Consider the following 15,598-nt stretch of genomic DNA (forward strand, 5'->3'; position numbering starts at 1 on the left):
TTAAGTTTTTATGATTGCATTTTTAATTGGGCTGCTGTATTTTAGATATATATATATATGACATCTATATTTGTTATGTAGATATTTTTCTAAGCCACCTCGTTGGGCATTTCTTGTATGTCACTTTGAACAAAGAACTGCTTTTGCCGATCCAAGATAAGAGATACTAACCCCCGGCCCGGGAAATATAGTTCGCCATACGGGGTTCCCCGAAGGGAGCATTTATTTTCTACACAAAAAAATCAACTTTACAACTCACCCCAGGGAGCAAACATTAACAACTCGCGAGCAGCAATTTAGTGCCCCTGGGGTTTATAATAATTACTTTACTTAAGTATTACATTTTACATTGTAATTCTCACACTATATATATATACATCCACAACATATCATCATATGAGTCCGACAATCATTTGATATTTCAACAAAATCAACAAAAAAACCTATAAATAATCGAGTCAGCTGAAATAGTACAAAAGAAAATCAGTCCGTCAATCACCCAACATTCCACGAGATCGAAGAAAACTGTGATACAAGTTATATTTGAATCAATTTATGCATAACTTACAGTTATATGCACTGCAATACACATGTTATCACGAGCTAGAAGATTACATATTTTGTTCGCCCTCCTGTTTGTCCAGGCTAATTACATTACTTGAGTTGTGTAGTTTTACATAACATTATCGAGCAGTATATTATATTCAGATGAATGAACTTATAATTCAACGCAACATAATAGGGTTAAACTTGTTTAATCGTATAGCAGCATTATACAGGGTGCATAGTAGACGGGAGGGGTATGGCATTTTAGTGGCGAACAGCTATCCTAGCGGCATAATTACAATTAGAATAAATTTCCAAATAACGTGTAGACGTGTAGTACTCACAGTACTGTAACTGGCCATTCCTGTGCGCTGTGCAAGAATTGGCATTTAAGCTCATTCTGGAGATGATATATCTGAGTACTTAGCGCCTGTGTACGGTACTGAGTACTCAGATATATAATTCATGATCTAAGTAGTTGAATATATAACTGTATATAGTTATGTATTCAACTAAAAAATTAACTTATTATACTGTCCCGTGTACCCACGAATCCTAGAAAGTTGTCGCCCTGCTTCTCCTGATGCCAACAAAAAAATCTATGATTTTTTTTGTTGGCATCAATCTTAATATAATATTCACTAAGATATTTTAATTCGAAAAACGGAGGAAAGTTCGGGAAAAAAAACAGCTCTAAATGCGCGCGTAAAAACCTTACCAGCATTTAATGTTGTTTTTTTCAAAATTTTTCCTCCGTTTCTTGAATTCGAATATTTCAGTGAATATTGCACTTAGAAATATGGAGTTCTTTGTTTTTTGTTGACGTCCGGGTAGGCAAGACAAAAACTTTCTAATTGGGTTTCGGGGCACACGGGGACTGTATAATAAGTTATGTACTTATTTTAATTACTATACAACCCCCTTGAAACATGAATGACATGTCTGAGTACCACACGTTATTCGGAAACTCTTTTGTAATTGGAAGCATACCGCCGTATGATCAATGGTTCGCAATTAAAATGTCATACCCCCTGTTTGCTACGCACCCAGTGTGTGTGTGTGTGTGAATCTCGAATACTCACTCGCCCATTCTCTTCGTCATTCCCCACTTACTTGGTCACACGCATAATATCACTCACAACTGACATATGGTCACTCCCCAACTCGGTCACTCATAAGATCACTAACTACTCACATATGGTGAATCCCCACTTATTTGTCACTCAAGAGATCACTCACTGCTGATATATGTGGTCACTCCGCTTCTTACTTGATCTCTATTTGCTTTCAATAACGATGGTTCGAACAGTATCGTGTTTGGAAATTCTAATAAATATGAGAATCGATATTCACACATTTATATGAAGTAAATTCGAATAAGTTATGCATCAATTATACATTGAAGGACCGGACGCACCCCGCTTCCCATCAATTATACAACGGAACGTAATTCAAAATATCTATTAATGATGCTACTGCCATCTAATAAATGACAGCTATATAATAAATGTGGAATAATAAATGCGTGTGTGCGTGCGCATGTAAATTATGCATAAAAATCTACATTTTTAGACTGATCAAATATTTTGCATATACAGGGTGTCCTGTAAATCCGAAATAGGCCTTTATATGACCATCCGTATCGTAGAGGAATGGTTACAATTTATAAAAAAAAATGTGTTCACAAATCACTCTGTATCAGTTGCAAGAGTGAAAATACAGTGCGTCACAGAATAAAAAATATCAATTTTCTTATGGACACTTTGTCCTTAAAAACCCAATTAGAAAGTTGTTGCCCTGTGTCTCTTAGGGCCAAAAAAAAAACAGATTTCTAAACCGCAATATTCACAGAGATATTTTAATCCCAAAATCTGAGAAAAATTGGGAAGAACAGCATAAAAATGGGTGAAAGAAACGTAGTTTACGCTGTTCTTTAATAGCATTTCTCCGATGTTTGAACTCAAATATCTCAGGGAATACTGTTGTTAGAAACGTATAATTTTTTTCTGTTGGCCTCAGGAGAGACGGCAAAAATTTCCCATTTGGAATTTAGAGTACGGGGGGCCGTATAAAAATTTATATTTCTTATTTGATGGCACGCTATATTTTCATTCTCGTGACTGCTGCGGAGCAAATCCTGAACACATTTTGAGCATTTTTCAAACTGGAACCATTCCTCTACGACGAACGGTTGATGATATGAATGCCGGGCTTTGGAGTTCCGGGGCACCCTGTATACCTAACAGGACCCCTTAACGATAGTCTGTTTTAAAAAATTGTCAGTGCTGTGAAAAATGCTCAAAATGGGTAAAAAACAAAGTGTTTTGTAAACACAGTTTACAAAACACTTCTTGAGCTTCAACTTTTGCTATGGCTGAATATAAACTTCCAAATTACTGCTATTGCTGAATTGCATTAGGGGTAATATGATCCGCGGTTTGGCGATATTCTAAGGTGCACGTGAATGGAAATCAAGTGAGAAGGAAGATATGGCGTAGGTGATTATAAGGGCGAAAGAGAGAAAATATGGTCGTCCACTGCATATTTTTTCAGATCGCTTAAACAACCCACGGCATATTTACAATCCCGGACACACTCCCGGGTCATCCTGTGGTGTTGGTTTTCTGTGGTTCCCAACTTCAAGGCGCAAATGCGAGCCGATCTCCCCGTTGAAAAGTCTCGCCACAGAGAGCAACAGTCCTACAACGATAAATCATTCAATCATAACACTTCACTCATAGTTAGAAAAACTGGTGGCAGATGGCAGCACTACACATAACAAGCATTACAGAGAAACAAAATAAACTTCACGTCAGGTTTCACTACACGTACACGCACATTCCCGCATGTACCGATTCGTTGGGTGTTCCGGAGGGGGGTGTGTGTGGGCGGGGAGCATGTGTGGTGTAGCAGTAGTAGGTAGGGCCTCCAAAAAATGGCTCGGAGATCCATGATGTTCTTAAGTCAGCCACCTCGTTGGGCAATTTGCCTGCTGTGGCGTTGTATTTGTATCCTAAGGATTTGGATGCCTAAGATCGGACGTTCGGATGTTTGGATCCCTAATATCACTTGAGTGGTCTGCGGCATATTTGCAGATGCAACACAGTTCCAGAACCTTCAGTTGGCCGCGTTGCAGTTCTAGACCACTCAAGTGTCCCATGACACGTTTTCTAAGCAATAAAGTAGCCCACACACTTCTCAAAGTTGAGATCCCTTGCTGCAAAGACAACTGGCAGCTATTTATTTGAAAAAAATAAATCCCAAATAAAATATAGATGTTGACCATAAGGATAAAGAATGGAAAGGCAGGGGGGGGGGAGGAGGCTATCGCCTTCTCCCCATTGTGAAAAAATTGCATTATTAACATAGGCGGGAGGGCAGAGATGTACGTCCGCCACCCCTCCTCCCCGATTGGCGTAGTGTGTATTCTCACCTTACTCACACCCCTTGGGGTAACCGGCTTATATCTAATTGGAGACCGGTGTGATGTGGAACCACATTAGGGTGGATTGAAAAGTACAGGAAAAAATTTTTTATTCGAAATTTTCCTTTTGGTTGGGGTGGGAAAGTTCTGTCTTGTGTGTATTAGTCTGCATAATTTTTTTTTATTGAAATCCACTTATATCTTCTGGTGGCCAAGTGCCCCAAAACTAGTTAAAAATTGACATTTTCGTGAAAATTTATATAAAAAAATTGAAATTACTTTTTTTGACGTGGGGGTGGGGAGGGGAGTTCTGTCTTGGGCATATAAGTCTGCATACTTTTTTTTTTATTGAAATTCATTCATATCTTCTGGTGGCTCAAGCGCCCCAAAAATAGTTAAAAGTTTACACCTTTAAGAAAATGTATTAAAAATTGTAAATTAATGAAAAATGTTTATAAATTTTGCAGAGTATTCAGGTATCTTATATATAAATGTGAAAGTATGTCTTTCTGTCTGTATGTATGTCTGTTCCTTATAAAAATCTACACTTTTAGGCCGATCGTCGCCAGATTTTGCATATATACCTGTGGACACCATATGTAGTTGCCGGAGGTGATAATGACATTTAAATTGAAGTAGCTATTTATCCATAGTTAAATTTTATTTGACTCCACTAAGACTGTTCAATTCTAGATACGGTTAAATATACGGTTTATTAATTAGAAGAAACACACGGCACGTTAACACATATATACGAAATAATAATACACGGACACACAGTCAAAAGACATCTCTACTCTGCAAGAAACCAAAGCCTTCTCTGCCAAAAAGCGGAAGAGAGGCTAAGAAAAGGCGCGCGCACATAACGAGGTGTTGGCAGATTTATGCTATTCGAAACCAACACCTACACACTCTTGCCGACAGCATCGCCACAGTACTCCCCCACGAGTCCGAAGGACGTTAAGCTTGATAAGGTGTTACAAAACGGACTTTCCGTCCGGACCTCGTGACGAAGCCCTGCGGCGAGGCTGGGGCATAACATATAGATGATTTGCGAATATTAGATTCTTTGCATTCGAGAGAATTAAACAAAAATGCAGGTTTTAAACGATCAATAGAAATACACTTAGATTCATTATTGATACGCAAAGTAAAAAATTTATCAGTCCTATTCAAAACTTCATAAGGTCCTTGGTAAGGCTGCTGTAGCGAACGCCTTACAGTGTCAACCCTCACAAAAACGTGTGTGGATCTGGCCAAGTCCTTGTGCACAAAAATGTTTTTTGAGGAATGATTGGACAAAGGCGAAGGACGAAGCTTTGACATAGTCATACGCAAGTTCGTGACATAATCAGATTTTGAGGTGTGCTTACCGGAATCTTTGAAGAAGTCTCCTGGTAACCTCAGAGATGTTCCGTAGACCATGTCCGCCGGCGTAGCACCAAAATCAGGTTTGAAACTTGAGCGTATCCCGAGTAGAATGGTAGGAAGAACGTCAACCCATCTTTCAGTGGCGTGACACATGATGGCAGCTTTCAAGTCCCTGTGGAATCTCTCGATGGCTCCATTGCTTTGTGGGTGGTAAGCGGTAGTACGCACCCTGTCCACACCCAGCAACTTCGCAAGAGATCGGAAGAGTTCAGATTCAAACTGAGAACCCCTGTCCGTAGTAATGCGTTCTGGAACGCCAAAACGGGAGATCCAATTCGACAGGAAAGCGAATGCCACAGTTTCAGCAGTCTGATCGGGTACAGGAATAGCTTCCGGCCATCTGGTGAATCGGTCACTGCAAGTCACAACGTAGCGATTTCCTTTACTTGGTGGAAGTGGACCCACGATGTCAATATGGACATGCGAGAACCTTGCGGAAGGTAATCCGAATGCACCAATAGGAGAATGTGTGTGACGACCAACTTTGGATCGCTGGCAATGGATGCAAGTTTTGCACCACTCTTTGCAGTCCCTTTCTAAAAATTTCCAGATGAATCGTCTGCGAACCATTTCAGTAGTAGCTTTGGCACCAGGGTGGGAGAGGTTGTGCACTGCATCAAAAATAGCGCGGCGAAACGTTGACGGTACGTAAGGTCTAATTGAACCAGTGGAAACATCACACTGTAGAGTGACTTCAGGAGAACCGAAAGTCATTGGTTTTAACTCGAGACCTGAGTCCATTTCACGAAGTAATCGCAATTCTTCCTCATCCTGAGCGCGAGCCATCTCGGCGAAATCGATACTAGGAGGTATTTCAATTTCCGATATTCTTGAAAATGCATCGGCTACTGCATTTCGATCGCCTGAAATGTGCTTGATACGGGTTGAAAATTGACTAATGAATTCTAGATGACGAATCTGCCTAGGTGAACATTTTTCACTTTTTTGGGAAAATGCATAGACCAATGGTTTGTGGTCTGTGAGAATTTCGAAGTCAGATCCCTCCAGCATATGTCGAAAATATTTAATTGCTGAATATATCGCTAGCAATTCTCGATCGTACGCACTGTATCTGCGTTCAGCTGAAGTTAGCTTACGCGAGAAGAATCCTAATGGCTGAGTTTGATCGTATCCCGAGTAGAATGGTAGGAAGAACGTCAACCCATCTTTCAGTGGCGTGACACATGATGGCAGCTTTCAAGTCCCTGTGGAATCTCTCGATGGCTCCATTGCTTTGTGGGTGGTAAGCGGTAGTACGCACCCTGTCCACACCCAGCAACTTCGCAAGAGATCGGAAGAGTTCAGATTCAAACTGAGAACCCCTGTCCGTAGTAATGCGTTCTGGAACGCCAAAACGGGAGATCCAATTCGACAGGAAAGCGAATGCCACAGTTTCAGCAGTCTGATCGGGTACAGGAATAGCTTCCGGCCATCTGGTGAATCGGTCACTGCAAGTCACAACGTAGCGATTTCCTTTACTTGGTGGAAGTGGACCCACGATGTCAATATGGACATGCGAGAACCTTGCGGAAGGTAATCCGAATGCACCAATAGGAGAATGTGTGTGACGACCAACTTTGGATCGCTGGCAATGGATGCAAGTTTTGCACCACTCTTTGCAGTCCCTTTCTAAAAATTTCCAGATGAATCGTCTGCGAACCATTTCAGTAGTAGCTTTGGCACCAGGGTGGGAGAGGTTGTGCACTGCATCAAAAATAGCGCGGCGAAACGTTGACGGTACGTAAGGTCTAATTGAACCAGTGGAAACATCACACTGTAGAGTGACTTCAGGAGAACCGAAAGTCATTGGTTTTAACTCGAGACCTGAGTCCATTTCACGAAGTAATCGCAATTCTTCCTCATCCTGAGCGCGAGCCATCTCGGCGAAATCGATACTAGGAGGTATTTCAATTTCCGATATTCTTGAAAATGCATCGGCTACTGCATTTCGATCGCCTGAAATGTGCTTGATACGGGTTGAAAATTGACTAATGAATTCTAGATGACGAATCTGCCTAGGTGAACATTTTTCACTTTTTTGGGAAAATGCATAGACCAATGGTTTGTGGTCTGTGAGAATTTCGAAGTCAGATCCCTCCAGCATATGTCGAAAATATTTAATTGCTGAATATATCGCTAGCAATTCTCGATCGTACGCACTGTATCTGCGTTCAGCTGAAGTTAGCTTACGCGAGAAGAATCCTAATGGCTGAGTTTGATCATTAACTGCTTGATTCAAAACTCCGCCAATCGCGAAATCAGACGCGTCGACAGCTAGAAGGAGATGCGCACTTGAAATAGGATGAGCCAATAGAGCAGCATTGGAAATCATTTCCTTGCATGACTCGAATGCAGATTTTGCTTCCTCAGACCAGACGATTTTTGTTTTATCCCGTTTTTGTTTGCCTTTAACTAGATCATGTAAACATGCTTGCGTAGAGGCAGCGTTTTTCATGAAACGATGATAAAAATTTATTAGTGCCAGAAAACGTCGCAGCTCATCGATTGTGTTGGGCAATGGATAGTCCAAAAGTGCGGTAACACGATCCGGCAACGGGGAAATGCCCTTTTCTGACACAAGATGACCTAAAAACTGAATTTCTTTGAGTCCAAATTGGCATTTGTCAGGATTGAGAACTAAACCGTATTCGCTTAGTCTCTTGAACAACACATCGAGATCTTGTTCATGCGACTTCTCATCAGCTGACGCAACAAGAATGTCGTCTAAGTAAACATAGCAGAAGTCGAGATCCGAGAGGATGCTGTCAACGAATCGTTGAAATGTTTGTGCGGCGTTCCTGAGCCCAAAGGTCATGAAAACATACTCAAAGAGACCGTGCGGTGTAATCACAGCCGTCTTGGGAATATCACTTTCTTTCACAGGAATCTGGTGGTATGCCTTTACAAGATCGAGTTTAGAAAATATTCTTTTTCCAGCCAGACCGAAAGAAAAGTCTTGAATATTGGGACTTATAAATTTTTTACTTTGCGTATCAATAATGAATCTAAGTGTATTTCTATTGATCGTTTAAAACCTGCATTTTTGTTTAATTCTCTCGAATGCAAAGAATCTAATGTTCGCAAATCATCTATATGTAATGCCCCAGCCTCGCCGCAGGGCTTCGTCACGAGGTCCGGACGGAAAGTCCGTTTTGTAACACCTTATCAAGCTTAACGTCCTTCGGACTCGTGGGGGAGTACTGTGGCGATGCTGTCGGCAAGAGTGTGTAGGTGTTGGTTTCGAATAGCATAAATCTGCCAACACCTCGTTATGTGCGCGCGCCTTTTCTTAGCCTCTCTTCCGCTTTTTGGCAGAGAAGGCTTTGGTTTCTTGCAGAGTAGAGATGTCTTTTGACTGTGTGTCCGTGTATTATTATTTCGTATATATGTGTTAACGTGCCGTGTGTTTCTTTAGAGTCTCATATAAATCGTGTGAGGGAGGATTACGTACTAAATCACTCACGTAAGACAAGATTTTTGTGTCGAGAACGGAAATCACCGAATGAAACTTCGTCTTATCCGCGGTAATGCCTGCCGTGATAAACTGGGATTCCACTTGAAGGAACCATAAATCAACGTCGGCTTCCCAAAATGGAGGCGCACGGAATGAAACACGTGAGACTTCGGTTCCCGAAAGGGAAAGTTCAGTCTGACTAGCAGTTGCTTGCGGATTTGCCATAGCGAAAGAATGAAGACGGCAATAGTCCTACGAAAGAGAGAAATATTCACTCAGCACGAAACTGAAATTAAAATCCACATTGCAGAGAGGTATTCATGATTCGTTGTAACGAATCCGATAGTCCTGAGTCACCAGTTTGTGGACACCATATGTAGTTGCCGGAGGTGATAATGACATTTAAATTGAAGTAGCTATTTATCCATAGTTAAATTTTATTTGACTCCACTAAGACTGTTCAATTCTAGATACGGTTAAATATACGGTTTATTAATTAGAAGAAACACACGGCACGTTAACACATATATACGAAATAATAATACACGGACACACAGTCAAAAGACATCTCTACTCTGCAAGAAACCAAAGCCTTCTCTGCCAAAAAGCGGAAGAGAGGCTAAGAAAAGGCGCGCGCACATAACGAGGTGTTGGCAGATTTATGCTATTCGAAACCAACACCTACACACTCTTGCCGACAGCATCGCCACATACCAAACAGGACCGGGATTGAACCGTAGGCTACTTTAAAAGTTCGTCAGAGCTTGGCAAATGCCCGAAATGGGCGAAAAACTGTCGGGCAACAATGGTTTTGGGGCGTCAACAATTACTTTCGGAACGTTTACTTTGGTTACCGTGGTTTATAACAATGCGTTTCAGACGTGTCATATATGCCTTTACAATGGTTTGTCACACCTTTAATTCTGTTATTATAACAGTTTATTCTTTTATAACGGTTTGTCACTTTTCCAATCCTCCCATTAATTGCAGAAAACCCGGGAAGCGCCGGGTATTTCTGCTAGCCTATATACAGGGTGTCCTGTAATCCTGTAAGTGATAATGCGGCCTTTATCTCATCAACCGCCCATCGTATAGGCATAGTTTCAATTTAAAAAATGCTTAAAAGGTGTTCGAATAATATTCGCTGCACAAGCTGGACGTATGACGTCGCTGACAACAGAGGACAACAACTACGACGACAAAATTGGGAATACAAATGTTTAACGCCAGCTGATGAACTCAATGCTTGCCTCAAATCATCAACACTCTGGCACGAAGTTAAAAAATTATCATTATCCACCAACATGCGAGTGCAACTGAAAAATCACTCAGCACTGCTATCATTTTCCCGTCAGTTGATCAAACTTGGAAATGGAAGAATTCCTTACTTGAGTCCTGTATTTCTCACGGACAGCTTTTCGTCGCCTGTTCGCGTGTTGGTAATCCCAAAAATTTGTACATCTACACACCAGATGGAAAAACAAAAAATATTGTGTATCCACAAGCGATTTTAATCAAAATATTTAAAAATAAAAGTAATTTTTTCTTACTTGATGCAGAAATTTTTTCGATTAAGAAATAATTAATAAGCTATACGTATATAAATTTTTTACGGGGCAGGCAACGTCCCCGGGTATCAGCCAGTTAAAGTATAAAATTATAAATAATTATTTTATAATACATGAAGTATAAATTTAAAAATCAAAGCAATAAATCAGAAAACTTATATAATGGCTTTTTTAATTGTATTAATTTGAATATTTACATATTTTCAATATGAAGCCATGTCTCTTCTCCACACATACTTCTGACGCCTCAGACACTAGGCGAATGCATCCTTCAACCGCTTAGATATGGCATGAGCATTTTCACCATTCCTTCCGACTTTCCTTCAAACTTTTATTATACTAAATAATTTTATACATTTAATAATAGAAAATAAATGATTTTTCATTCTCTGCCTGTACTATTTTTCCTGTGAAATCGATTACTTTACGCATTTTTTTTTATTCAAAATTTGCATAAAAATCGATTTTTGGCAAATATTTAAGTGTGCCGGGACACCGGAACAAATTAATTGAAGTTGAAAAATTTTTGCATTTATGCTAGTATGCTTAAAAGACAACTTTTGCACCTGAAGCCGATCCTTTTATGCACATTTCGATTTTTCGATCCACCCTAACCCACATGACACCGGTATAAACAACCTCTATCAGGTGATTACGCAACTTTTTCTTTGCAGAATGATTGAGAACCCCCCCCCCCCGAAAATATGTATCACATAAATACAAATATTGACACCATTTCCAGAAATTGAGGGCAGTTACAAATTCTCTGATTTAGCCGACTTATTTTAAGCTAAATCCCCCCCCCCTCCGTCTACGTTTGACATCAGTCGTAGGATGGTCGATACCACCAAACATAGAACATGTCAGACATTATCCCCATAAGAATATTAAATTATGGAATTTATACTGTTTTGTAGTTGTGGTGATGAGGTATACGCTATGTAGATTAATCCACAACCCAATAAGCTCCCCAGTGGACGTCTCATTAACGTATCTCTGTTTGACGCATGCGAAACAGACCGTATTAATGCAAGCTCACACAAATTGCATATATGGGTCAAACGATGTTCCTCCGCTGTTTGCTGGATGTCAGGATAATCCCGTATTGATTTCCTCGGTCCCCTGAGTGATGATCCGTATGCAAATTGATGTGCGTGCCCATGTGCAGTATCACTCGAGTAAATTTGAATTTCTCTTTTTGTAAAGTGTTTAGATGCGTTAATATATTCTAGCTTTAATTTCCCTAGGAAAATATTATGCAGATTGTGTGAAATTTGCATTAAATTTTGTGGATTTATTTTCATACAGAAAGAACCATTGTTAGGATGAAGAGTAATTCACGAATATACTGCTGTTACGATGATGGATATTTTGGGGAGCCATTCTTATTGAACAATACTTTAAAGAATCATTGTTAGGATGTAGAATGCTTTAAAGAAACACTGCTACGATGAGGAGTACTTTACGTAATTGTGATAAAAAAATTATCTGCGTAGCTGTCGTTCAAGAAGAATTTTTAGAGGAACTATTGCCAAGATGAAGAATATTTTGAGGAACCATTGTTAAAATAACTTTGAGGAACCATTGTTAAAATGACTTTGAGGAACCATTGTTAAAATAACTTTGAGGAACCATTGTTAAAATGACTTTGAGGAACCATTGTTACGGGGATGAATACTTACAGAAACTAATGCCAGGATGAAGAATACTTTTAGGAACTATTGTCAGGTTGAAGAATACTTTTAAGTACTATTATTAGGGTAAAGAATACTTTGAGGAACCATTGTTAGGAAGAAGAATACTTTGAGGAACCATTGTTAGGAAGAAGAATACTTTGATGAACCATTGTTAAAACGACTTTGAGGAACCATTGTTAGGAAGAAGAATACTTTGATGAACCATTGTTAAAACGACTTTTAGGAACTATTGTTACGGGGAAGAATACTTACAGAAACTAATGCCAGGATGAAGATTACTTTTAGGAACTATTGTCAGGTTGAAGAATACTTTTAAGTACTATTATTAGGGTGAAGAATACTTTTAATAACAATTATTAGGGTGATGAATACTTTGAGGAACCATTGTTAGGAAGAAGAATGCATAAAAGAACCTAGTTAAGATAAAGAACACTTATAAGAACGATTGTTGAGATGCTGAATACTTTGAAGAACCATTGTTGAAATGACTTTCAGGAACCATTGTTGCGGGGAAGAGTACTTACAGAAACTAATGCCAGGATGAAGATTACTTTTAGGAACTATTGTCAGGTTGAAGAATACTTTTAAGTACTATTATTAGGGTGAAGAATACTTTTAATAACAATTATTAGGGTGATGAATACTTTGAGGAACCATTGTTAGGAAGAAGAATGCATAAAAGAACCTAGTTAAGATAAAGAGCACTTATAAGAACGATTGTTGAGATGAAGAATACTTTGAAGAACCATTGTTAAAATTACTTTGAGGAACCAAGGAAGAGTACTTACAGAAACCATTGCCAGGACAAAGAATCTTTTTACTATTAGGTTGAAGAATACTTTGAGTAAATAATTGTTGTAAAAGTTTATCTGTGTAAATGTTGTCCATGGAGAATACTTGAAGAAAACCATGTTAGGATGAATAACGCTTTAAGGCATTATTGCTGAGATGAATGACATCTTGATCACCATTGCAACAATGAAGAGAACTTATAGGCACCATTGCTAGGATTAAGAATACTTAAAATCAGGATGAAAAATTGCTTTACAAAGTTATCTGTAAACGAACTAACAAACTAACTGTTGCTCATAAAGAATGCTTACATGAACCATTGTTAAGATAAGTAATATTTTCAGGCGATATTTTTAAGGTAAAGAATAATTTGAGGAAACATTGTTAGGATGAAAAATACTGAGATGAACCATTGTTAGGATGAAAAATACTGAGATGACCCATTGTTAGGATGAAAAATACTGAGATGAACCATTGTTAAGATGGATAATAATTTGAGAAACCATTGTTACGATGGAGAATAATTTGAGAAGCCATTGTTACGATAGAGAATAACTTGAGAAACCATTGTTACGATGATGAATACTTACAAGAAAGAATTCATTTCATAAAAAATTGTGTAAATATTATCTGTGTAACTGTTGTTCGTGAAGAATACTTAAAAGAAAACGTTACGGTGAAAAATTCTTTAAGGAACCATTTTTAGGATGAAGAACACTTCGAGAAAACATTGTTAACATTAAGAAGACTCGAGGACTCATTGTGAGGATGAATAACACTTAGAAGAACCATTGTTACAATGAAGAATACTTTGAGGAGCCATTGTTAAGACTAATATTATTTTTAGAAACAATTGTCGCGATGAAGAATACTTACAGGAGCAATTGCTAGTATTAAGAATACTTATGGGGGCAGTTGCTAAAATTAACAATACACTGAAGAAACATTGATAGGATAAAGAAGCGTTGAAAAGAATTATTTGTGTATCTGATGCTCAGAATGAATACTTAGCGGCACCATTCATTAATTCAAACTATGAACAACTCCGGTCCATCGCCTTGGGCAATTTCTTACCGACTGAGTTGTGCTGGAAATGTATGTACCTAACAGTTTGAGTGCGTATCTAGTGTCGTGCTTTGAATTTTCAATGCTGCCATCTATGAGTGAGTGAAGTGTAGTGATTGAATATTTGTACCGTTGTAGGCCTGTTGCTGTCTGTGGCGAGACATTTTAATGGGATCATCGGCTCGCATTCACGCCTCGAAGTCGTTAGGATTGAGTAACCATTTGGTCCATTTGTTTGCAAAAAATCAAAACCATTGGTTATAAATATTTACTGTGAGCAAAACCTTTTTTAGAAAACAATTGGTGAGACAAAGAGTATTTTGGGCAAACCGTTGTTCATAAGAACGATCATTGTTGAGAAAATTATCGTGAGCAATAAGATAAGGGACTTCGGGAAAATATTGATATGGGGAGGGAGAAAAAATAATTTTTAGCAATAAATTTTAGAACATCCAATTGGCTAATACGTGAGGAACCATCTTTTAATAAAGAACGCTCTGTGAAACCCCAAATATCCACGTGATAAATATATACCCTAGTGGTGCCATCGGAAAAATGGCCGCCATGTGGCAAAAATAAAGTTTTACTCAAAAAAGTCAACGAACCTCCATCATTTAAGATTTTTTTTTTTCCATTTTCGAAAGTTTTCAGTGCAAAACCTAGAAAACAGTTCAACCTGCTGACAGATAGCTATTAATACTATCGATAATCAGAAAAAAAATCTAAACGAAATTGTTGAAAACACTTCAAAATGAATTAACATATGTTCGAAGATAATCATCATGGACCTCGATCGCGAGCGATAATTCAATGGTAATACTGATCATAAATCAATAGCTACTTACTCGACAAACGTCCGCCGAACTAGACAATGATGCATCTCCACAGGCGGCCTCCATGCATTAATCCCCGAAATCGACAAACGTCAATGCCTAGAGTGTCCACAGTGGAACCCTCCTCCTCTTCCTCCGACAGCAATAAGGAAACCCAATAACGCTCATGCAAACTGTTACTTCTCGTGTGGACCACGGGCTCTATCAATCTATTTGTATCGTTTCTCTTGAGAGCCCTTACATATAAAATAAATCTAAACGTCCCAGATGAAGTTCAACTTCTGTTAGGAAAAATAGTTACAATTGTTATATTTGTTTTTTACTTCTAGGAAACGCGAATGACAGTGCGGACTAGAAGGGATGTTACATCGCCGAAAGCTTTGTAACCTGTAACACTCTCCTGCATCCCGTTCAGAGAGCTCGGGATTTTCGGGAACAACCCCTTTTCTTTTCCCATCTTCGTCCCCCTCTCCCTTCATCAACCAATAGCGAATGCGGGATTATTGTCCCCGATCGCAGCGACATCTATCCTCGATCGAACGAAATCCATGCGCAGTTTGATCGAAGACAGATTCGCTTGTAAACAAGGATTGGGAGGAAAGAGAATGGCATCCTCGAGGCTCGAACTCACTAATGTTTTCCTCGCAACAATGTTTTTTTTTCAAAAAGCAGTGATTGTCTCGGCATGGAATTAATAACTAATACGGCTGGGAATCTATTAAAATTTTCAACTGAGCTAATCAAAAATTTTTAATCGATTATTTTTCGTAACTATATTTAATATTAAT

The 15,598-nt window shown here is 38.9% G+C and overlaps 1 protein-coding gene across 1 annotated transcript in view; it reads right to left on the reverse strand.

The window, feature by feature from the left end:
- Positions 1–15,234, reverse strand: part of LOC149083577 (uncharacterized) — a 158,986-nt gene extending 143,752 nt beyond the window's left edge. Inside the window, exon 1 of the mRNA XM_089235380.1 lies at positions 14,823–15,234. The gene's annotated coding sequence lies outside the window, so the exon portion shown is untranslated. The remainder of the gene's footprint in view (positions 1–14,822) is intronic.
- Between the last annotated feature and the right edge of the window lie 364 nt (positions 15,235–15,598).

The sequence above is a fragment of the Pholcus phalangioides genome, unplaced genomic scaffold (genome assembly GCF_987345545.1).
Source record: "Pholcus phalangioides strain wild (caught in Gottingen) unplaced genomic scaffold, Ppha-v1.0 ptg000008l_1, whole genome shotgun sequence".
Taxonomy (NCBI): Eukaryota; Metazoa; Arthropoda; class Arachnida; order Araneae; family Pholcidae; genus Pholcus; species Pholcus phalangioides.